Here is a 26316-nt window from a genome sequence, read left to right on the forward strand (position 1 = left end):
ATAATTATAGTCTCAAGAAAAAGAAAAAAAAAAAAACATAATAAACAAAAAAAAGAAAAAAAAACATATATACAGGTAGTTGTGGATTTCTGCCCGAAGGTGAGAAAAGAAGAAAGACGCAGAGGTAAAAAAAAAAAAAAAAAGAAAAAAAGAACTCTCGGTCTCATCCACGGGCAAAGCCATCACTCACTCGGTCATATTTGAATTAGATGTCTAGACATACAGTTTGCCAAAGGACTCCTCTGCTTTTCTTTTTGCCACTGAGGGTATATATCCGTGCAGCCCCCTTATCCTCTATCAAGATGATAGAGTCCCTGAAAAGGATCCAAGGCTGGGAGAATGGATGTGGGGTGTTGAATGGATATGATCTGGAGGGGTTCCCTGGGATTGGGGGTGGCTGAAGTACTAGTTAAGCCTCTCGCAAGAAAAAAAGGGGGGAATGAAAAAAAACAAAAGGCAAACTCCACAAGATCCACAGGATCCCCCAGATACACTATGAGATTGGAAGATTTGACAGCCCCCCGGAAACAATGAAAACACTTTATGATAAAAATAGGGTCATGGAAGGGTCAATGAAGCCAGCACAGGTAGTAATGCATACAATACATATACAGTATACATTATTCAAGTAGGGGGTTAAACTGCATTTGTGAGACATTAGGAATGGTAGCCATCTTAACCAAGGTCTGGTAATGACTCAAAATCTCAGTTATGACCTTGGGTATTTATTTATTTATTTATTTAATACAGGGACAGTGCATATTATCAAACATTTCTGTCAATATGCCAGAATTAGCCAGAAGGCTATTTTTCATCTGCAGTCCCTAGACAGATGGTAAAAGTCACCCTAAGAGAAAATAAGTTACACATTTATATAACACAACACACCTATAGTAAAACGTACTATTAAAAAGTAAGTAAAGTAAAAAGTACTATTAAGCTAAAATATACAATAAAAACACAGCAGAGCAACAATCAGACAACAGCAGACAATAACATGAACAGGTTAATGATAATGTAAACAGCTCTGGTTATCAATGAGCCATTTCTTTAACTGGCATTTGAATGACCTATATGGGGTCAGATTTCTGATGGCTATGGGGGTGAGGTTCCACTCAGTAGCTGCACGAACAGAGAAAGAGGTATGGCCAAATACACTCTTCCTAAAAGGGATAATACAATACATAGTATAGTATAACTATCAAGGAAGACATTTCTGTGTGAATAGTTTGAGTCTCTCGCCAAACATCCATCATTAGTATTGTAGTGTGGACCCAATGCAATCATTAAGTTGATCTGTAGAGTGGATTGTAAAGACATAGCACCAAGACTTATTCCACATCCATCCTGGCAGCTCTGTGAGTCTTCAATTAGCATTTAGTCAACATGTTAACAATGACTACGCTACTGTTTAGCAGATATAATAGTTAGCATGTGCTTCATCTTTAGTTAAGCGTGTTAGCATTGTAACATGTGTTAATGTGCTATTGCTAAGCTTGGCAGAGGGTTATGTCATTAGTGTGAAGGTTTTCCATCTTTAATCCTCCCTAAGCAATCCTTTCCAATAGTTGTTGAGATTGTTTGGTTGACTGGCAAACCCGCGGATCAACAAGCACGGTGCTTGGAGATGCTTTCCAAATGCTAATCTGTATTGGCATGTCCCAAGTTTCAACTTTTTGAAATTCAGTAAATTAAGTATTTGTGTCCATAATTCTGGCTTCTAAGATGTTCGCAAGAGACAGCATATGCCGGTCATGATGCAAGTGTTGCACATGTATTTGTACTTTTGGCAACACTTATATATTGGTCATCATCATCATCTTCAACCATTACCAAATGTATTGCAATAATATTGTATTTAACAATATGTCTTTAAAAAAACAGTTGAACAATAACTGCTTCCACTCACCATCACACAAATATCAGTCAACAGAGGCCTTTTTAAATGTGGTGCTGTACTGTGCAGTTTATGCTGGGCTTACACTACACAACTTTTCACGCGATTTCACAGTCGCAGACAATCTTCCAATGTCCAACTGAAATCACGGGATTCTAGCTGGAGTCTCCCCATCTTGACATTCCGACATTATCAAACAGGTTTGATAGTATCGGCGTTAGTCTTAAGGGGTTGGCTCAAGCGAAATGACGTGAACACTGTCACACTCTCTCCAGCACCAAACACGACGCAGGAGGAGCGGCATTAGTCGCGACCTGTGTCCGCCTTTGAGGCACTTTTTTCGGACACTTTTACGTAGCAGCCTCGGCTGGAGAACCAGGCTGACACGCGCAACCTTAACACTTTACCGTCAAATACAGGGTTAGGAGGGAGAGTTATTTGGGGACGAGATCAGCAAATAACTACTGGATGTCCCCCGCTCGGAATATTGAATTAACTTTTTTTAATTTAATATAATCACAATTATGCATGACATATAGCCTACGTGATAAGGGCATATAGTTGTTTACACCCAGTCCATTTTACCTGCTAAAAACAGCTTTTTATTTGACTGAAATCACTTTTAATCCCCTGTAGCAGGAATGGAAATAATATTAATTTCAAAGGGAATCTAGTTGTAGGCTTGCAATATGAGACCCCCTGTCTTTTCAAAATCCAAGTCTGTGACTGAAAATGTAGAGAACTAATGACTAGTTGTCTTCAGGTGTGAGTTGATTGTCTTTAGATGTAAGAGGGTGTCAGTTTTCAGTCTTTTCAAAGTCTTTTAAAAGTCCTCTAGTGTAAGCCCAGCATTACTTGTGACCAGCAGAGAGTCTTGATTGGAACGCAGCTTGCAATGCATCAAACAGTCCAGACCATTAAAGTAATCAGGGAATGAAATAGCTGGATGTACACCCCCTCTACTTTTCTGCTTGTTTGCAATAACCACTATATGTGTCTAAAATGTCCAGTAAACTGAGTGAACAGTGTCACTTAGACATTACACATTAATTGGTACCTGTGTAAGAAGTCCCTGGCTTCAGTATGGGATCAGAAAGTGTGCAGGTGCAAAGGGGGGCTGATTATTAATGGGCGTTCATCAAGCTAAGTCGCTCAATGTGCTCACGACACCTCAAGAAAAACAGTTAATCCTTAAAATCGCTGATCCATGGCCCTTAATTCCCACCCTGTGCGCCCTATCATCCGCCTACGCTTGACTTCCTTTTCTGGGTTGACAGCTTGCCCACACCCCTGAATCCACTTTAACTCATCTCAACATGGCAGCAATTGTAGCAGTCCCCAATTAGTATAATTATTATTTATGCACTCTCCATACTCTTGTCTTTCACCTTTTCTGCTGGCATGAAAAATAAGTCCAGCTCCGATCTTTCATACAAATGAGTGCAGGGGGGTGGGGGGCTCTTGTGTGTCTTTGATTATTCACAAATGTTCATGTGCGTGGCAAATTTGTAAGCATGAATAGGTGCCAGCCAAGTACGGCCGTGTTTGTTTGTAAAGGGTGGCAATCAATTAAACAAACAGACGCCTGTCCTTGGAAAAGCTTTCTATTTTCAAGCACCCACCTGGAAACTTCCAGTCCTGTGTGGGTTGAATTCCCCGCTGTGTAACTGGCTCCATCATACATGCTGTGCATAGAAAGAGAGGGGGAGTAAAAAAAGAAGGAGAAGTAGAATTGGAGGGGGTATGGGGGGAGAGACAACATGAGATAGAAACGGAGACCTAGAACAAGGAGGAGAGACGTAGATATAGGAGAGGATGGATAGATTAAATTCACCACACACCAGTGCCATCTAGTGGGCCCTCTATACATCCCTCCATCCCTCTATCCATCCATCCCTCCCTCTTCTCCCTCTATTTCTCACTGTCCCTTCCCTCTCCCTGCCACAGCACCTCCCGAATCTTCCAGCTCGCACTTCCATATTTTTTTCCCTACACACACATGCACGCACGCACGCACGCACACACACGCACACACACACATTAACATGCATTCAGGGCAGTGCATGTGATTTGGCATGCTGAAGCAGTGACTTGTAATCTTCTCTGTGCACTGCGCCTGTGTACTGCAAGGATTCACAACAAGCAAACAGGACTCACACACACAGACACTCACACACTCTAACACTCACACACACACACACACACACACACACACACACACACACACACACACACACACACACACAGACACTCTAACACTCACACACACAGAGTGAAGAAGTTTCTAGCCGGTATGAAAACAACACTTGTTTGTCCCTGCAGTCGTCTTCTTGCCATTGTTTACCTCTATTTCTGTATCCTCGCATTGCTTTTTTGACCTCTCTCTTTTTCTCACCCCTTAACACATTCTCCACCTCAATGTATGTATGTAAGTATCCCTCTCTCTCTCTCTCTCTCTCTCTCTCTCTCTCTCTCTCTCTCTTTCTCTATATCTCTCTCTCTCTCTCTCCAGAGCACCACCACCCAGACTGTAAACAGCGGTGATGGATTACTAATTGTCCTGCTCTAGATGCAGAGGGGAGGAGACGGGATGTGTTGGCGCTCTGTGTGTGTGTGTGTGTGTGTGTGTGTTTGTGTGTGTGTGTGTTTGTGTGTGTGGGTGTGTGTGTGGTGGTGGGGGGGTTGTGTCTGTGTGCATCAATGTGAATCACACAGTGCAGATACTGGGGTGTATAAAAACACTTGCACCCCACAAACACACACACACACACACACACACACACACATACACACATACGGACACATACACACACACACACACACACACATCAAAGTGTCACATGACACAGTGTTCCCTATACACTGCTGTGGCTACAGCTACAGGCTATAGATGTTATGTAACGAGACAATTTGACCTTCACTCCAACCATATGGCCTTGATTGAGTGTTTTCAGTTTGATACCTCGCCCATTAGCTTTGCTTTGATAGCCATAAGTAGGCCCTTGGGGGATCTGCTGCAATCTTCAAGCAATAAACTCTGTCCTGCAACATAAACATAAAGCATAGCTTTACTGCAAAGGTGGATTTCTCAAGTGTAGGTTTTGCCAAGAGATGAAAAGGACTGCCATAAAAACCCAGAGCAAAGTGACAGATTTAAGGTCCCTTTCCTTTTGATGGACACTGGTGGTATAGCACAACTTTCCATAGTGACAATTGTAATGTCATGGTCATGGTGGACAGTGTGGGGGATTGACAGTGTTTGAAAATGAAAGAAAACGGACGGACCAGAGTGAATTTTAAAAAGTATATTCTCCGTTAGACAATTTCACACAATCTGGTTTGCAAGTTGGGATAACGTTAAAAATGTCTACATCATTTTCAAACTTTGTTATTTCATGTTGTCTATTAATAAATGAATTAATACAGGACAGTTGTCCTTTAAAAAATGCGTGAGGAGACACATTTTACTGCACCAGCAGCAGTTGTTACGCCATAGCTTTAAGGGTTGCGGTACAGTATATTCGGTTGTAAAAATCCATCAACATAAAGTGGGTAATGCCACACTAAAACTGGACTTGACTCAGCACACATGCATCCCCTTATCTTTATCGCCACCTTCCAGTCCATGCACCCCTTTAGCTATTGCACTCACATTAACCATCAATTAAAGCAACACCAGTAGTGATGTTATCTGTGCTGATTTTGGCTTGTGTTGTAAGGGAGAACCAGTTGATATCCCCCAATGAATTACATATTAATAATTGATAAGCTCTACTTTCGCCTTACCTTCTCTAACTATATATTTATATAACGTGTCACTTTGTCTTATCATCAACTGGCTTGCTCCTGTGTCCTTAAAGCTTCTGGCAGAGGGGGGGCGGGATGGGGGCGGGGGGGGCAGGACTGGTGCCAACTATGTGTATGTGCAGGTTTGCAGCTTGCGGTTAGTAAGAGGAGACTGTGTTTTAGCACGCGCTCAACAAAATCTTGCAAATTCACTCTTATTCAAAATGAAAGTCTCCCTTGAATAGATACTTTCAAGCCAACAGGACAGAAATGATTGCTATAGTTTTCCTGAATGCCAACAGCAATTGTGTGGAGACATGGCTGATTGATGGATTGAATGATTGATTGTGCCTGCTGTGGACAACCTTCAACCCTCTTCTGGCAGTTATCAAGTGGTTCCACTGCCTTCCGCAAATGTTATTCATAATTAAAGCGGGACGAAAAGATGTTTGTTCAGCTTCAGGGTGTTCAGGTGAACAGATTTCCCAGAGTGCTTTGCAGCTATCAATAGTCCACCCCTCTCTCTGCCAAAAAAAAAAGAAAATCCCTGCGTTCCGAATCGCAAACTCTTTATTTTTTCTATTCTACATACTACATCCGACGATAAAAATAATCTAGTTAGGATCATAGATAGTAAGGTTAGGATGCAGTAGGCATACTGTTGGGACATACTTTAACTCTTTTATTTCGTCATAACATTGCGCCTTGATCTTGCCTCTTGATTTTATATCCGGCGCATCCCCGTTTGTTTTCATATGGAGGCTTCGTCGATGTGACGTCACTTCACGTGCGCACCGGATTGTGGGTCAGAATCGCCCAAATAGGATGCAGTTTTAAACACTAACAATCTTGGCTAGATGAAGTGGGACATCCGGTACTTCTAACCACCCTACATCTGGCCACAAGAATCGGGACATCCTAAATCTTTTTTCTACAAACTATATAGTAGAACGTATGCGATTCGGAATGCAGGGAATGTTATTCTCTGGGCTTGTGCTCCTTGGTTAATAATTGAAATGCACACCTTGTATTCAGCCATCTTACATTTGATTGTTCTGTCCAATTGTGAGAAAAAGCCACTGTCGTCATTACCGCCTACAGCCACAGTTACATCACAACTGATTCACAGGCTCTTTCATCAATATATATATTGTTTCACTTGTGCAGTCGTGCGGAGCAGTTTTGAGGAACAGCACTATAGGTAGTGTACAGGCTGAAGATGTACTCATTGCTTGCACAGAAGGATATATGCCTCTACCAGGTGCACACACACATACACACACACACACACACACACACACACACACACACACACACACACACACACACACACACACACACACACACACACTGAAACAGAGGAATGGCTCTTGAACCAGAGCTATAGAGCAAACAAAAACTGTCTGTACGAGACACATGAACTCCATTCAAAGGGGTCATGTCCTTGTGAGTTCACTCAACAGGACAAAGTGTAGAGCATATTGACTCGCCAGTCACACAAACAGAACACAGGCAGGCACAGACATCTTACAATGTGTTTGGTAAGGCAATTGGATTGGATGCATGGTCTTTCCCTTCAATAATCAGTGCAGAATACAACACTTTTGCATTTGTGCATGGAAAAATAATGTTGTTGGAGAAAAAGGGTCTTCTAAGCATGGTTATATCTGTATTGTTTACTGTTCACCAGGAGTCCCATCTAAGACAAATGGATGTGCCACAAATAATATGCTTTTATTGTGCAATCGACAGCAGAGCCCCCTTTTCCCTGTCAAAAAAGAAGAACCCCAGTGCTGTCAATTTCATGCCATTTTCTCTCTGTACATCTGCAGACAGATACATTATACAGGGGCTCCAAAGTACAGTAGGTCTGCTTTGAAGGGGGCGGGGGGGGGGGGGGAGGGAGAGAAATAGCTCCTAAGTACCATCATTTCAACATCCAAGACCACTCATTTTTGCCAACGTGGACCTCGAGAAATTCAATTTGACTTCAAGCCACTTATAGACACCGTCATATTGAGAGAAAAATGGTCAGAAAAATACCCTCCACACTTTTCCGGCCGGGTTCTGCAAAAAGCATCTGCAATGACATGTTTGATTCCTTGAGGGACGGATAGAGTGAAGGGAGGGAGGAAGGAGGGAAGGGTGGTGGGAAGAGAAGAAGGAAGTTAGGAGTGGTTGTGATTGTGGTTCCTGGATAGACGAATAGAGTCCTCTCCCAGATCCAAAGCTCACATGTCATTGTTAGAAAAAAAACCCACCCCCTAACCCACACACACGCACACACACACGCACACACACACACACACACACACTCAGAGAAGCACACAGCCTTGCTACTTCGCTAACTACACCCTGTGGTCCAAATGATGACTCATGCGTTAATCGTAATTTGCTAGGGGATTGATGTCCGGAGGGGAGTTTCCTCGCCGCAGACTGGGAGAGAGAGAGATATCATAGAAGTGATAGAAAGAGAGAGAGAAGGAAAGAAAGAAAGAAAGAAAGAAAGAAAGCCTCGAAGAAAAAAGGGAGAGAGTTATCAGAATCAAAAGGTGCAGCCGTTGAACCGCGACGACTGTTTCACAGAAAAACTCATTACTGTTCTCGCCGATGAGAACAGACGTCTCCTTTGTTATTCTCCTGTGCATAACAGGAACTCATAACAGGAAATTTGCTGGCAGCGTTTATGCGGAGGGGGGGTGGGGGGGTTAATGCGTATAGGTGTGTCTGTTGTCCTCACTGTTTACCACACTTCTTTTCTTCACATTATCCAATCATTAAGTACTCTCCTCAATATCTTTGGTTGGAATATTTCAAACTATTGGGGGACAATTATTTAAAATGCGTGGGTTTGTGCGATGGTATATTTTCTCTATCTCTTGTTCTACTCTGACAATTACCCGTAAATAAATAGCTGTGCTGTCATTTGAAGAAAAAAACTAGAGCCTGTGCATTTTCACGCTTCAGTGTGCTTCAATTTTCTGACAAACTGCTGTTCGGAATAAAGCTGTTAGACATTTTTATTTTATTTGTATTTTTTTTACCTAATGTAATCTGTTATGTTATCTATTTAAGACTAGTCGCTAGAGAGTTCCTGAACTGTGAACCCCAATCAAAGGAAACTTGTTTTTATGCTATGGCCACATTAATACAGTCCAAAGCCTCGTCTAGCCTTCTATTCGTGAATACTGCACTTTAATCTTCCCTTTTATATCTGAGTATATGGCCCCCAAATGTTCATAAAGAACTTTGGCTTTCAAAATGTATGTTCTGAAAAGTTTCTCCTGCTCTTCAGAAAACGGTTGGAAAATGCTGAAAGGAATTCCACTTGCTCGATTGCTGTAAAGTACAGAAGCTATTCATGGGTTTTCATGTTAACCTCGTTATAGGATTCTTTATAGAACATAGAATGTAGGAACGGGCGACATCCGTTGATAAAGGCTGGTGTTGACCAATGACGTGGGTCCACCAAGGACGTCCTTTGGTAGGATTAAACACACATACATGCCATTATGCTTTATGGAAATATGTTTTTCCACTCCACCAGAAAACCATAATACTATAGGCACTTATCAACATGTATTTCTATTTGAATGACACTCCAGCCAACAAAACGTGATGTATGACTAGATATGTATACACAATCACTCCCTTGCTGTCCTTGTGTATTCCTTTGAACCTTTTATTATCATAGTCCTCTGCTTTGCAGTTACATAAATTATCTCTGCCTCAAATGTTAGTCCACAGTTGGTCACCCTGATAAGGAAGTTGTTTGTGGTATTCTAGGGCATACAGTATATTATTTGGGTAACTGGTAGCCTTGTCCCTTGCTTTAATCCAGAAACCAGTTTATTGTTACTAAACAAATTTGTGATCCCATATGTCTTTTGTTCTTCAACGTGCAAACCTGCGTTGAATGACGGCTTCAATTTTTGAAAAGTTACACAGCCGAGTTCACGCTGACACGTTAAGTTAAAGTAAATCACTACATTTAACAGTGTGTCGAATCTGTATTACATATATAAATGTACATGGTCTTTTTTTTATGAGAGGCGGTGAGCAGAGAAATGTTAGGCATAAAGCGTTATCTCTTTTTTGATTTGTGGCTAAATTTCCAGTCCACTGCTTCAGTAATCTAAAACAACCTCTTAAGAAGGTTGACTTCTGAGGAATGACTTTAGACTGTGTCTGTGTTTGTATCTCCCAGACGATAGGGCCCCCGCTAAAGCCGAGGTCGAGTTTCATCTCGTATTTTTCAAAAAGGTAATGGGGAAATCAAAGCGTTGCACGGCTCCCAGCACACACAAGCTATTGACTAAGTATTTCCCATGCAAAGGAAAATGAATGTGGTGAGTTTTATCTCTGTTTCTCGGGCTCCCACACACTGCCGCGGTTGAATTGGTCCGGGCCATTGCCATTAATACTGTGTGAGCACTATACTTGGAATGCTCACTCTCAAGTTAAAAAGCAGCCTGAAGGTCCCCTCTATCTAGTACCAGGACTGCTATCTGCTTTATGCCAAGTGGCTGCAAATATGGAAGGTGTTTTACAGACTCCCATATAGAATTCCCTGATTTGTAAGGAACAGCGTTTGTTTTTTTCCTGTTTCATCATCCATGTTTGGTTTATTTAGCAGGACTTTGCTCACCACAGTGGCTGGCAGCACTGTTTACCGAAACAAGGGCGAGCATTAAACCTTTCTGGATTCTCTTGGAAAAATAATCAACCGAGCCGTGCAATAAAAACAACAAAGGCTGGCGTAATGAGCACAAGGCTTTTCACAGCACAATTATTAGCCAATGCGGGGAGATGAGGGCCCTCGCACAATTACAAACCCCGCACTTATCTTGTCCAGGCAGATTCTGCAGGGGAAAGAGGCTTGTGTGTGTGTGTGTGTGTGTGTGTGTGTGTGTGTGTGTGTGCGTTTGGTGTGTGTGTGTGTGTGTGTGTGTGTGTGTGTGTGTGTGTGTGTGTGATAGTGTGTGTGTGGGTGGGCAGCAGACTGCATGGTTAGGCCTTTAAAAAAACTCAATAAACTAACTCTCTGATGGTCCAATATTCTATAGAATTCCACAAACTAAGCAGGGCAACATAGTCTTTTTTTTTTAGCTTATTCCGAACATATTGCATGGGCAAGTCATTATCTCCGACCTAGGCAAGATAACCATTATAAACCACCGAAATGTCATGTAACTATGATGGATTGGGTCTTATGGCCTTTATTATAGCTGCAGCATCTGTGTTAAAGGGTTGAAGCCACACTGAATCATGCAGGGCTGGTTTGGTTCAGGAATTGTGGGACATATCATATCTGTGGGTTATGATATTTCCTATGAAATATAAAGGTACCATGTGGAGGTTTTATTGTTGTTGTAAAACCGACATGTCTCCATTGCCATGAAAGTGTGCGAGCGTTTTTTTTCCCCCCCTTCCAACCAAACTGTACAGTACAGGATTTCAACCAGAAAAAAGAGAACCAATTAGTGGAATCAGCCTTTGGACAGTTTGCTTGGGCCATAGTCTGTCAAGGCAAAGGGCAGAGGAGCAGTGAATTATATGGAACAATGGTAGTGGAGTTATTTTGCTGTCACGGGTCACTTTGTACCTGTTTATTTTCCACTTATTTACCTATCCGTCGCATCCCTATCTGCTAAGCACTATAGAACCCCATCACTGAAATTTGAATGGAGATATGATATACAATCTATCAACCGCCCATGCTGCTGGTTAAATATGAAAAATCCTCCCCCTGTTGTGCCTGTGTGCGCCGTGACTTTGCAACCCAACACAATTCTTTCATATCATTATTTTTTCCACTTTTCTGAATACATAATTGAACAGACTTGAGTGGAGTGGGGGTGGGGGTGGGAGGTTATGATACAAATAAGCACCCCCATTGTTCTGTGTGTCCCCTGTGTGCTTGTTAGCATGATAATCTGCTTAGTCCAAAACTTAAAGTATTTCAGTAAGAGTTGATTTATGCAAGAGGTTACTCTGGAGATTTAAAAAAAAAATTAAGTAATAATAATTGAGGAACATATTGAAGTGACTCAAACAATTCCTAGCCAGTGTCATTCCTGTCAAACATAGGCTAGGCAAAAGTAGTACATGTACATGGTCATAATTCATCACAAAGGAACAATCTGGCCAATGATGAATAGGGTATGATTATGTGTTGGACAACGGGTGAAAAAGCCAGAGCTTTATTAGAGAGTGTGAGTCATCAACACATGTCTCCTCTACAGCGACCTCTTACTATGTACAGTCCCCTCCATAAGTATCGGAACAGTGAGGCCAATTCCTTTATTTTTGCTGTAGACTGGAAACATTTGGGTTTGACACCAAAATATGCACATGAGACAATAGATCGACATTTCAGCTTTCATTTCCAGGTATTCACATCTGGATCTGATACACCACTGAGAAGATAGCAGTATTTGTAAAGGAACACCACATTTTTAGGTGAGCAAAAGTATTGGAACAGATAGACTTAAAATAAATTAAAGTGAATAAGACTTAATATGTTGTTGCAAAGCCTTCACTTGCAACAACTGCATCAAGCTTGTGACCCATTGACATCACAACACTTTTGAATCCTCCTTTTTGTTGCTTTTCCAGGCTTTTACCGCAGCCTTATTCAGTTGCTGTTTGTTTACTCTCTTCAGTCTCCTCTTTAGCAGGTAAAATGCTTGCTCTATTGGGTTTAAGTCTGGAGATTGACTTGACCAGTCTAAAACCTTCCATTTCTTGACCCTGATTAACTCCTTTGTTGTTTTTGCAGTGTGTTTTGGGTCATTATCTTGCTGCATTATGAAGGATCTTCCAATCAGTTTGGTTGCATCTTTCTTTAAATTGGCAGACAAAATGTTTGTGTAAACTTCTGAGTTCATTTAGCTGTTGCCATCATGTGTTACATCATCAATGAAGATTAATGAGCCCATCTGAGAAGAAGCCATGCAAGCCCAAGCCATGACATTGCCTCCACCGTGTTTCACAGATGAGTGTATGCTTGGGGTCATGAGCAGATCCGTTCTTTCTCCAAACTTTAGCCTTTCCATCACTTTGGTAAAGGTTCATCTTGACAACAACACAGTAACACATGATGGCAGCAGCAAAATGAACTTAGAAGTCAACAGAAACATTCGGTCTGCCAATTTAAAGAAAGATGCAACCAAACTGATTGGAAGATCCTTCATCATGCAGCAAGGTAATGACCCTAAAAAACTGCAAAAACAACAAAGGAGTTCATCAGGGGCAAGACATGGAAAGTTTTAGACTGGCCAAGTCAATCTCCAGACTTAAACCCAATAGAGCATGCATTTTACCTGCTAAAGAGGAGACCGAAGGGTGTAACCCCCAAAACAAACAGCAACTGAATGAGGCTGCGGTAAAGGCTTGGAAAAGCATCACAAAAGAAGAATGCAAAAGTTTTGTTATGTCAATGGGTCACAGGCTTGATGCAGTTATTGCAAGCGAATGATTTGCAACAAAATATTAAGTCTTATTCAATTTAATTTACTTTAAGTCCATCTGTTCCAATACTTTTGCTCATCTAAAAATGTGGTGTTCCTTTACAAATAATGCTATCTTCTCAGTTGTGTATCAGATCCAGATGTAAATACCTGGAAATGAAAGCTGAAATGTTGGTCTATTGTCTCATATTCATATGTTGGTGTCAAACCCAAATGTTTCCAGTCTACAGCAAAAATAAAGGAATTGCCCTCACTGTTCCGATACTTATGGAGGGGACTGTATGTGTGATTTAGTAATTGACAGTCCTCCCTCTCATGTTGATCCTGACCTCTAGCTATAGTACTTCATTCAGCAGTAGTCAAAGCATCCAATTCCTTTGTTGTATTACATTTTAAAAAACAGTCTGAAACACTAGCTGGGTAAACTTGTTAAAATGTGTACCAAATCATGTGTTGGTGTATAGACTTGTTTATATAGATTGGGTTTCTCAATGGCATTTATGCGCCAAGCGGCCTGGTCTCATTTCTTTCTTTTTTTGTAGCCATTGATGAGAAAGTTTTGAAAATATTTTTCTTCTTTCGGGAGTTTTTTTCTCTAATTTGCGTCACTCCATAGACATAGCCAATTAATTGTCAAGAGTCTTCCCTTTGCAAACATTCCAATCAAAATATCCTTTTAGATGTTCAGCAGTTCAGAAGAAGAACTCCAATCCAGCAAACAATCACTGATGATCACGGAACAACTGCACCAAAAGGCACACAGTCTCATGATTTAAGTTTCAACTTTTTCTTTTTTGTAGCCGCAAGCCCTCTAGCTTGTTTTCAGAACAGCTATACTATGTATTTCCATCCCACAGGAGAAATATCTAAAGTATTTTTTTTCGTAGAGACGGCATTTGCATCTGCTATTGATAAGGCTTCAAAACTTTGAAAATGGATGAAACACATGCTGTGCGTTTTACTGCAGAAATCGCCCACCGTTCCTTGCTCTGGCGCCTACGAGACTGACACTTTTAATACAAACTGCCAGAGGAGGAAATATGGTGGATGACCTAACACAGAGGCTTACTACTGATGGTCACAATGAGAGGGCTCAGTGTCAAAGGCATTATACAAGCCTCTGAGAAAAATACACACACAAATCAAGCTTCTGCCGGCATGCCAAGAGTTTGGACTCGGCTATAGACAGCCCCTTTCGGACGTGGGGGGGGGGAGATTTTGCCTTTTTCCATCAGCTTTTCTCTCCCCTTTTCTTCCAAGCAGAACCAGTTAAAAGATTGGGATTTGATATGCTGTCACTCATCTCTTGCTCTGATTGGGTTGACAGGCAGGCAAGGGGTTCACGAGCTGCTATAATGTGGTGTTGTGGATTGTGAACCAAGCAAAGGAAGGACTTTTTCTTTTTTCGAGGCTTTTGGAAGGATTTTCCACCGAGTCGAGGAAAAGGCAATCATCAGGAATTAGAAAAAGGGGGGAGGAGGAAAGCAGTCCAGGGAAAAGGGCAATACATTTTAATGGCAAGTCAATAGCGATTGATTTTGATGTACATTTCTACACAGCGGAAGAGCAGCTGTTTGGTCATGGGGCTATATCAGGACGCAAACTAATAAGGCTGGAACAGATGAGGGGGGGGATATTATCCACTTTTCACTGTTTACTATTTAAAATGTTTACTATTATGCATATCTCTCTGGTCAATGACAGTTCTCTCATTTGCCACCGCTTCACCTTCCTCTAATGTCTCTCTCCCTCTCTCTCTCTCTCTCTTGTTCTCTGTGTCTCTCATTCTCTCCCTCTCTTCCCTCCATCCCCTTTGTATTAGTGCCAAGCAGTCAAATGGATGTTGGCGTATTTAAAAGCCCTGTTGTCCAACTCTCTCTCTCTCTCTCTCTCTCTCTCTCTCTCTCTCATTGCGCGGGGCCAAATATCCAGAGTGAAAGTTGGCAGCGGACGAGACAGGCACACAAAAGCAATTAGCCCGGGCCACCAACAGTCGCTCTGAAAAGATATGTCGCAAGTCAAATACAGAGCATTATTTATATCAAGGTCACACACAGCTCTCTCTCCCTGTCATAGGATTCTTTATATATCGGCTAATGTGTGACGTTTTTTTTTGCACTGACTGCAGGCACAATAAAATTAAATAAAAGTAGTCTCGGTAGAGTGGTGTTAAAAGGGCAAGGCTACGACAACGCCACCTTCCACACACACACAAGGTGTTAAAAGATCAGGGTTTTTACCAGCCTCCATCCCACACACACACAGACAGACACACACACACATACACAGACACACAAACTGGCAGACAGTGCACCGTTAAAGGCATCGGTAGGACAACCTCGGAGGGGACGACCGCCCTTGCTGTCAGAAAAGATGACCCTCATCTCACAGTCTTTGTTCCGAACAAGAAAAAGGGGAAGCAAAGCAGACGGAAAAATTGACAGCAAGAGCCCCAAGAATAGTACTGTATGTGCTGCCCTGGGATACCCTAGGGTAGCTGGCCCCCTAATGTGACATGCCCGGTATGAATGTACTGCCAGGGTTATTCTTTGCATGTCCACTATATAGGGCCTTAATTAATAATAATAATAATAATAATAATAATAATAATAATAATAATAATAATAATAATAATAATAATAATAATAATAATAATAATAATAATAATAATAATAATAATAATAATAATAATAATAATAATAATAATTCATTTTATTTGAGGGCGCCTTTCATATCCCTCAAGGTCACCTTACAGGGCAGTGTTTAAAAAACAAAATCAACAATCATAAAAAAACACAAGAAAAAGATACATTGAAACAATTCACACAAGTGGGGTGAAATGGGTGGGAGACAAGGAACTAGATTGAATATGTCAGTTTAAAAAAAATAATAATAATTAATTAATGCGTGTGTCCCTGAATCTGAGAGTGTGAGGGCTTTGTGTGAAAATGAACAGCTATAGGTGTGAACAATAGGGACGTTGATGGATAATGTTTATGTTTCCATGGTGTCCATGATATAAGATCCGTGCTATTTTTGAAACGTGCAGGCTTCAAATGGTCCTCCTACGTAGATTAATGTTGTTTTGTGTCAGAGTGAAAACTTAAGGCTGGTAAAGTGTCTAAGTAAGTGGGAAAAAAAATCCCACGAGGACACAGTTCAGTTAATTGCAAGCCTGATTTTGAAGAAAAACACGGTTATATGTTCACTGACTGACAAGCCGAGATAGCACATACAGTAGGCATTGAGCGTTGATGTGAATTAGACTCCTGGGGCACACAAAGGCAAGACAAGCTGTGATCTCGACTGACCCAAAATCCTTAAGTATTACTGAGTAAGGTGGTTAATGTGGTTTTAAATGGTTCCCTTAAGATCATCCATATGTGCTTTTGGTGTATCGATTATTGCTTTATTATAGGGATGGCACCTGTGGGGGTTCCCACACTTCTAGCAGGAAAATGTATTATGAAACTCCTGGCTTTACAGTCATATGAAAAAGTTTGGGAACCCCTCTCAGCCGGCATTATAATTGACTCTGCTTTCACAAAAAAAAATATAAAAGTGGTATGTCTTTAATTTACCAGGAACAGCTAAGTACTGGGATGTTTTCCAAACAAAGATTTTTTGAAAAGCAGTATTTGGTTGTATGAAATAAAATAAAATGTGAAAAACTGGCTGTGCAAAAATGTGGGTACCCTTGTGGTTTTGTTGATTTTAATGCCTGTAACAGCATGTAAAACTGATGACTTTAAACACAAAGTTGGTTGGATTATGTTGTTAAGCCTTGAACCTCATAGAAATGTCTGTTTAATCATGAGAAAATGTATTTTAGGTGCCTAAATGCAAGTTGCACTTCTCTTTGACTCTCTGCTGAAGTGAGACAGAATGGGATCATCAAAACAGCTCCCAAAAGATCTGAAAAACAAAGATTGTTTATTGTCATGGTTTAGGGGAAGGCTACAAGAAGCTTTCCCAAAGGTTTCAATTGTCAATTTCTACTGTAGGGAACGTTGTCAGGAAATGGAAGGACACAGTCACAGTGGCAGTTAAACCCAGGCATGGCAGACCAAGAAAAAAACAGGAGCGGCATAGGTGGAGGATTGTGAGAATGGTTGCACACAACCCACAGATCACCTCCAAAGACCTGCAAGAACATCTGGCTGCATATTGTGTATCTGTACATCGTTCAACAATTCAGCGCAATTTGCACCAAAACATCTGCTTTTTATAAAGACCAAATAACTTAATTTTTGTCTCATCAGTCCAAAGCATTTTCTTCCAATATGAATCTGGCTTGTCTAAATGAGCTTTTGCATACTCCATGCAACTGTATCTGTGGCGTGGGCGCAGAAAGGGCTTCCTTCTCATCACCCGGCCATACAGATGTTTTGGTGCAAATTGCACTGAATTGTTGAACCATGTACAGATACACAATCTGCAGCCAGATGTTCTTGCAGGACTTTGGAGGTGATCTTTGGGTTGTGTGCAACCATTCTCACAATCCGCCGCATATGCCGCTCTTGTACTTTTCTTGGTCTGCTAGACCTGGGTTTAACTGCAACGGTGCCTGTGTCCTTCCATTCCCTGACAACGTTCCTTACAGTAGAAATTGACAATTGAAACCTTTGGGAAAGCTTCTTGTAGCCTTCCCCTAAACCATGATAATGAATAATCTTTGTTTTTAAGATCTTTTGGGAGCAGTTGTGATGATCCCATTCTGTCTCACTTCAGCAGAGAGTCAAAGAGAAGTGCAACTTGCATTTAGGCACCTAAAATACATTTTCTCATGATTGAACAGACATTTCTATGAGGTTCAAGGCTTAACAACATAATCCAACCAACTTTGTGTTTAAATTAATCAGTTTTACATGCTGTTACAGGCATTAAAATCAACAAAACCACAAGGGTACCCATATTTTTGCACAGCCAGTTTTTCACATTTTATTTGATTTCATACAACCAAATACTGCTTTTCAAAACATCTTTGTTTGGAAAACATCCCAGTACTTAGCTGTTCCATGGTAAATTAAAGACATACCACTTTTATGTTTTTTTTGTGAAAGCAGAGTCAATTATAATGCCGGCTGAGAGGGGTTCCCAAACTTTTTCATATGATTGTATTTTGAAACTGTTTTGCTGGTTTCACATCATTGGTTAAGATGATGTTCGATTAAGATCTGAAGTCTCTCTGCATCTCCAGCGGTAGCATCCATTGCTAATACAAGCGGTGATTTATGATGACCGCTCGTTTCGCCCCGGGAGCCGACCATGTCAGTCAATACCTGCAATATTGCCTCATTTGCAGCAGCTGTCAAAGTGACTTACACACACACACGCACACACACACACGCACACACACACACACACACACACACACACACACACACACATACACGCGCAACTCCCCCCACTGTCAAAGTAAATTGGGTGCATGTTCTCTAAACCCTATTTATGGGTCTCCCATTGTTTTTGCTTGATGCAGTGTCTGACACGGGGGAAGAAAAGGGCAACATTCATCCTGCCATCATCCGGGGGAGATAGATATAACATAGAGAGAGGCAGACAGGACAAAGTAGACGGAAAGGCTGAAACAGTCTGGCGGGTATAAAAAAAGAGAGATACTGTAGATAAAGAGAGATAGAGAGAATGTGAGACACACACAGAAAGACAAGAGGCAATAGACCGAATGCCATGAAACTCAGCTGTCAGCGCCTCACCCTCTTGTCAGTCAAAGCTGATGACGGACCCCATCCTGTCTCTGCCTCCGTCACCTCAATCACACCAGGACCTGATACTGTCATCACACTCAGCGCCATATCAAACTAGTATATGTGTGTGTGTGTGTGTGTGTGTGTGTGTGTGTGTGTGTGTGTGTGTGTGTGTGTGTGTGAGTGTGTGTGTGTGTGTGTGTGTGTATGTGTTTCTGTGTACCTGATTGGGATATGTGACCCCTTGCTGGGGGAAAAGGTGTGTGTGTGTGTGTGTGTGTGTGTGTGTGTGTGTGTGTGTGTGTGTGTGTGTGTGTGTGTGTGTGTGTGTGTGTACCTGATTGGGATATGTGACCCCTTGCTGGGGGAAAGTGTGTGTGTGTGTGTGTGTGTGTGTGTGTGTGTGAGAGTCTGTCGTTCTATCTGACAAGCCCCCATTCTAAAGGAAAGCCTATGGATTAGGGCCGGCGCCAACAAATACACCTGTCATAAATCTCAGTCTCTTACACCAGGACAGCGAAAGCTTCGATCCCGGGGCTTGTATTGAATACAGATCAAAATATGTGTTTTGCGGGATTCCAACTCTGTGCAAAGAAAACTCAAATGATTTTGTAAAACTTTAATCTAACTCACTTGTATCAATTGATTTTTTTCCCCGGTGAAGAATATTTTTTTCCCCCTTCTAAATAAAATGAAGAGAGTGTTGTTTCTATGATTGAACGGACAAGCATCATTTAGTGTCCTCCACATTCAGTGCTTAATAATAATTTGTTTCTGGGAATACTATTAATATTCGGATCCATTGTACAGCTACACAAAAGCCGCAGTCAAAATCCTAAAAAAAAATAAGCTTTGCAGCTAAAATGTTTGCTCATCCAATTTCGGCTGCTTTGTCAGACTGTGGTCAGACTGTATGATTGATTCTCTGTGCCTTCATCAACAGGCTAGCACATGTAGAAAGGTCAGTGTGTGGCCTGGACACTTCTACTTCTATGTGCTGAAATGCCCATGTAAATAATGATCCAATCAGGAGACATGAATTCCCTCATGTCTGGGGGGCTTGGCCAATAAAAAGGTGTCTGCTCCAAACCTACCCAGTCTTCACTAATTAGTGGAACAGCAAGGGGCCTAAAGAAATACACTGACTGCGAGTGTAATATTATGTTTACACCTTCCAACAGGGCTCTATACTGCTTTAGGGGGCTGTGACACATGCACTGTGACACTTCAATCATTATGCAATAGGTCATAGCTCCGAGAAATAACAAACAAAATACATAATAGATTCAGATTGATGCTGCACGTTTGCAGAAAACCTAATTGACCATAGATGCTGTATGTCTGTCATCCATTACTGACATTGCCCAACCAACACAATACAGGTCTCAACATACTGTGAGCTAGTCCGAGTATGGGCACAATCTCTCCACAAGTAAGACAGACATAAAACATCACACCTCAATTAAAGGGCAAAGGCCAACACTAACAGTATGTTCTGAACCTGAGCAAATGAGCGCCACTGGCCGTTACATGCAGGTCAAGGAAGTGTTTTGTTGAGGAGAGCACCTGTGAGATAGGCCTTTACAAACTTAATTAATCGTACTTGCTGTTGCCATACAGCCAAAGTGGTTGGGTTAGCTATTTTCAGTGTGGTGTTCATACCTTGCTCTTTCTCCTCCCAGCTGTTTTTACTGCTGCTCACTTGGCCTCCGTTTCAGTAGCTCCCTTGAACCCTCCCAAGGCAGTGTTCTTGCACTATTGAAGTCTATGCACATATTCAGACAAATGTCCTTCCCTGCCTGTGCAGGGTGTCCCATTTTTAAAATATAAGTTATGGATTTATTCATTAACTTTCATTATGTCCACTCAGAGGACACAAGAGGAGACAAGAAGGAGAGGAGGGTGTGTGTGTGTGTGTGTGTGTGTGTGTGTGTGTGTGTGTGTGTGTGTGTGTGTGTGTGTGTGTGTGTGTCTGTGTCTATGTGCCTGTATGCTCATATATGGACAATGATGTGGAGGATTATGGGTAACCTTTAGTTTGGGCCATTTTAAGATGATTAATTTGCCACTGTGTTTTTAGCCGGAGGGCAGATGCGAGCAGAGGGAACTCATAATTGCCTCTGCATACCCTTGTCAATGTCAGGTCTATGATAGAGAGACCCTATTCAATAATGCCTAATCTGGTAGGCATTTAATCATAGAACTGATACAGTTGAACAATCAGTGAGGTCAATATAATCAAGGTATTCACCTTCCACCTTCTTGACATCTGTTTTGGTCCGTAGAGGCTTGTAATACACAAGGGTGTAGGGCATAGAGTAAGACACACTTATCTCAGGTAATATAGGGTAAAAAGCATTAAAAATAACTCCTTTTAAACTTGGCTCATATTTTGGACTTATGTTGACCTGTGTACTGGATTTGTTAGCAGCATTCAAGATAAAGTTTCACCTGATAACTTTGATATTTGCTTTTCAACAATAAAAACCACCTCTGATCCCAATTCTGGATATTTACATACCAAAATTTCATAGACAGCGCCTTCTGGTTCCGAGATATAAGGATTGTGACAACCAACCCGTGTGACAAATTACCCTGTTCTCCCCTACTTTCTTCGTATATTTTATATTATGTCTTAAAGGGGTATTCCGTTGATTTAGTAATGCACTTCCATAACGTTTTGGGAGGAAAGAGAGACAAATAAATACAAAAAGACTTTGACTTTTAGGCCTTAGTATTCAAAAAAGCTGCATCCCACATTTCCCATGATGCAATTTCATAGGTTGTATAAGACCAACCCTGGCGTCAAAAGGTTTAACAAGCCAAGTAGTATTTCCCATATCAAGCAAAACTGACTGCAAAAAAAATAGTGTTTGGCCCATCACACAGGTGAAACATTCTGCCAATGGATAAAGGTAGTGTCACTAGTTTGTTTCAAATGAAAAAATGAACAAAATTAAAAAACATTAACAGTATTATTAAATAAAGTGTGTTTTTACATGACATAAAAAGTTGGGATTGCTGTATTCATGCTATGATTTAGCAAACTGTAATTCATTTGGCTTAATCATGTGTATTGGTGGTAACAGTCTAGTAGGTATTTTTTCTGAATGGTCTTTGTTCTCAACAACAACTTTTAATTTCCAATATATTCTTATTAAGAAAAATGAACGCCCGATAGCTTATGTCCGACTTGTTTGGATCTGCTTGAGCTAGTGTGGCGTCTCCACAACAGAAGCAATTAAAACACAGCCACGATATGAATAATACCAGTACAAGCCCACCACGTTGCATCCATCCTCACCCATGCTATTTTATTCTCGGCTTGTTGCACACTCCTCTTGTGCAATCCGTGTCCCTCATTTGCATTTTAATTCCTGTGCTTGTGCGCGGCTCGGCGTGGCTAATCCTGTGCTAACCTAAATGAGGCCTGTGTTCTCAGCTAAAGAGTGTGTGTTCTCCTGTCTCGGGCCTAAGCGCTTTCCCTCTCAAAGAACAAAAAACTAAAACTCTTGTAGAGATGCGCACGTATTCCCCCCCCCCCCCCCCCCCCCCCCCACACACACACACAGACTGAAAGCCACTTAAGGAAAATACACACAGGCAGGCACTCACACATTTAGCAAACAAAATAGCTGGACATCTTTTTTTCCTGCAGTGCCACATATTGGTTTAGAAGACAAGATAGTCAATTAAATCAATCCTCACCACCTTGTGCCTATATGCAAATACTCCTACTGCAGGTAGCTGAGGAAGGGGGGTGACAAATTCTGGCTTTTAGCCCCCCTCTCTCTCTCTCCTTTACCTACAGTAAAAAGGTGCTTAGATGGAAAGAGGATTACAGCTTTGCTACCCACCTGAGACGTCTGTTGGGGGCTTTATTGTGTTTGTGCGTGAAAAGCCCTTTTTTGCTAAAGTGCTGACGAGCCGTGGCGAAATGCCGAGACAGAGTGAGAGAGATGCAAATTGTGCTGTCGGTAAGTGCAGCCTGATTGTATTTAGATAATGCTTAACACAGCAGCTGTTCATTTAGGTGTGTGTGTGTGTGTGTGTGTGTGTTTAGGGATGCTCCTAGGCTGGAGTCTTTTGTAAAAGTGTGTGCCCAGGCATTGAATGGATCTTCTAGTGCAAAGTTTGGGTTTCTCATACAGTAGAGGGGCAGTGCATTTGTCACCATGCTCGTGCCGCATTAAAAGCCTTATACAGTATCTCCCAAGGTCCCAGGCTATTCATTTTCAGCAAACCGCTCTCTGCTCATATTAAGTCATTATTTAGCAACATCTCATGCCCCTCTTTTTCCCAGCACGGCTAAAGCTAAATGCTCTGGTCAAATGAAGGCCTCACTCAATTGACAAATTCCGATCATGTATAGTTTTAAATCCAACATGAACCTAGGGGTTGGAAAGTGAAGGTGTGGGCGTGAGTTGACGTAGGAATGATACAATGGCCATAGCGAGATTTTTAGGATATGTCCTTCTAAGAAACATTAGTGTTGAATGTGTAGAATCAATAATCAGAAGGCAATATACAACCCTAACAAGGTTAATCCGAAATGGAGTTTGGGAGTATTTCACTTTGTTTGAAGGTGCAATAGTACTGACAGAATCCTGATGAAGCGGGCTGACTCACTGGCTAGAACATCAAAACCTCTTTCTTCCCTCTTCCTGCTGTTTTGGTCAAGGTTGCTTGCCTGCAGTGTCTGCTGCTGGGCCAATCATTTGCCTTGAAAACCTTTTGCACTGGTGTGTGTCCAATCGAAACAGAGAGGATGAAAGTTTTTTTTTTTTTTTTTCTCAAGCATATTGGGCCCCCAGCTGTTGTTTGCCCAGGTGTTCCTTTATTGTTTTGAGACGCTCTCACTTGGCCCTGTGAAGTTTTAATTTTTTTGCAGGCTTGGGTCATTTTCCCACATTATATATTTGTTGAGAACCATAAAGGTGCACTCCTCTTTTTGTACACTATAGGAGTCATACATAATTGTCACAGAGAGAATTGCATTATGGGAAATGTAGTAGCATCCAGGGTTTTTTTAACAATCGACGCCAGAAGGCAGCGTCAACTTTTTACTGTGAGGAATTGTGTTTGCACGAATAAACATACATTTGTCAAATCGCAAAACACACAATGCCACGACATATTTAATCAATTTTGAACATGTAGTAGTCTCTCTCCATTGGCTTTTCATGCTGACAATCTTCCATTAGTCAAATGGAATCAAAATACTCGAAATAAGAATCATTTTTGGACTTATTTAATTTGGTGGTCTAATGACGTATTCTAGCGGAACTGACATGGAGCTGAGACACAAGTACATTTACATAATGTTCCTCCTAGACAGAAAAAACAATTTGAGAGAGAGAGAGAGAGAGAGAGAGAGAGAGAGAGAGAGAGAGAGAGAGAGAGAGAGAGAGAGAATCAAGATCTCATTTCATTATAGCTTCCGGATCTTTGATTTCAATCGACCATTGTTTGCATGTTGCCGTGGGACGAGATTATGACAAATCCACTTTTAATGTAAATAGCACACTGCTAATATTTTGACTGCATTACAGCTGCACACACACACTATCTCGCGCTCTCTCTCACACACACACACACACACACACACACACATACACATACAAGTCAGTAAGAACTGCAGTCTGTTTCAAGTACAGGGGCCGTATTCACAAAACATTTTAAGGCTAAGAGTAGGTCCTAACGTGCTGATTTAGGAGTAACTCTCAAAAATAAGGGGCGTTTCACTCCTAATTTTAGGACTCCTAACTTTTTAAGATAAGTGTAATTCACAAAGCATTTTAGCGCTAAAACTAGCTCCTAAATCTATGAAAAGCTAGGAGTCCTCGAGAGGACTCCTAAGTCACTAAGAGTAAATCACAGACACTCATTTGATGGCATTTTGGAGAGATTTAATGCTAGTGAGCTTTACAAAAGGTACCTTAATAGCTGTAAGGGTTTAATGATCTTAGTAAAGCTATGTTTAGAAAGTATAGACACATTTATATTTATTATATTTATATAAAAAATTATGTATTAAGTTCCTTTTCCTGCAGTTGCTTTGGGTTTACGATGCACTGAAAGTTACTGTTGGTGTCACGTTTGGGTTTAATTTGTTACTAGAGTAGGCCCATATGTGGCGCTTCCAACTCCTCCATTCCACAGGTCCGCTACTGTATAGTTGCGTGTCTCGCCTTTTTCCTTCCGCATGCACTTTACGATTTCGCCAGTTGTTGTTTCTAAATTGCGAATTTCCTGGTTTGCCGCTGTCTGACTATTGCGGCATAGTCCGCCGTTGAGGGAAATACAGTGAGAGTGCATGGCGTGCAGCTGTTCAATGAGGATATTTTTTCCGATTCAAATCATTGTAACATTTTAAATTAATAGACCTATGTGGCGCTATTGTAGGTTAATTGTGAACGAATGTGTGGGAAACCCTGCAGTATCTTGGTTTCATGTTAAATCAGTGTCACTTGTCATTAATTGTATATAAAAACTCTTCACTTTAATACAGCGACACGATATGGATATCTCCACAGTGTTTCTATCATAAACTCACTCTTAGCTCTCATTCCCTCTCAGCCAATCACTGTGGGCATAGAAGGTATGAACATGACATCATCCATAGCAACAGGGTCAACACCGCCCTCTATTCTCAGCTTAGGAGTTCCTCCCATTCCTTAGTAAAAGTTGATCTTATCAGCTTTGTGAATAGGTTTTAAGAAATTACTCCTTACTAAGAACTTTTAGTGCTCCTTAGGAGTACTCTTAGCGCTAAGATAAAATGTTTTGTGAATACGGCCCCAGAACATCATTCTGCTCATGGTGCTAAAACAGATGTCAAAGTTAAAGGTGGAGACAGTGATTCGCTGAACGCTTGTTGTCAAAATCACTTTTTTGTCACACAGTATCTAGTGAATACTGTGTGCATGCTGAAAAATCCAGCGTTTATGCACAGCCTAGGCTCTCTAAACGGGCATGTTGCTAGCTACAGAGGGGCCCTGTCTATTTAGCATTCAGCTCAGGACAGGGGGCTCTGCAGGGACATCACATATCCAGGCTTTTAACATTCAAGTGACGACTCGGCCCTGTGGGAGAGAGGGAGAGGGAGAGAGAGATAGGGAGAGAGAGAGAGATGGAGGAAGAGAGAGAGAGAAGAGGACGAAATACCACGATGGAGAACAATAGTACAGATAGAAGGGTATAAGAGACTGTGGCTGATTGACGAGGACAAGGAAAAAGTGTTAAGAAAGGTGACGGCACTACTATTGTGTTTGTGCTAAAGACGGGCAGAGCAAAAGCGTGGTGCTTCACACTCTAGCCGTGTCCCCCCCCGTCCCCCCCCCCCCTTGTGCATTTACAGTTCACAGTGCTGTGTGAGGGAAAATGGTGGTGGGGTATAGACTAGTGCATTGTGAATGCATGAGTGAACACATGAGGAATGTGTTTTTCATCT

This window comes from Ammodytes marinus (assembly GCF_949987685.1).
Source record: "Ammodytes marinus genome assembly, chromosome: 24".
Classification (NCBI taxonomy): domain Eukaryota; kingdom Metazoa; phylum Chordata; class Actinopteri; order Uranoscopiformes; family Ammodytidae; genus Ammodytes; species Ammodytes marinus.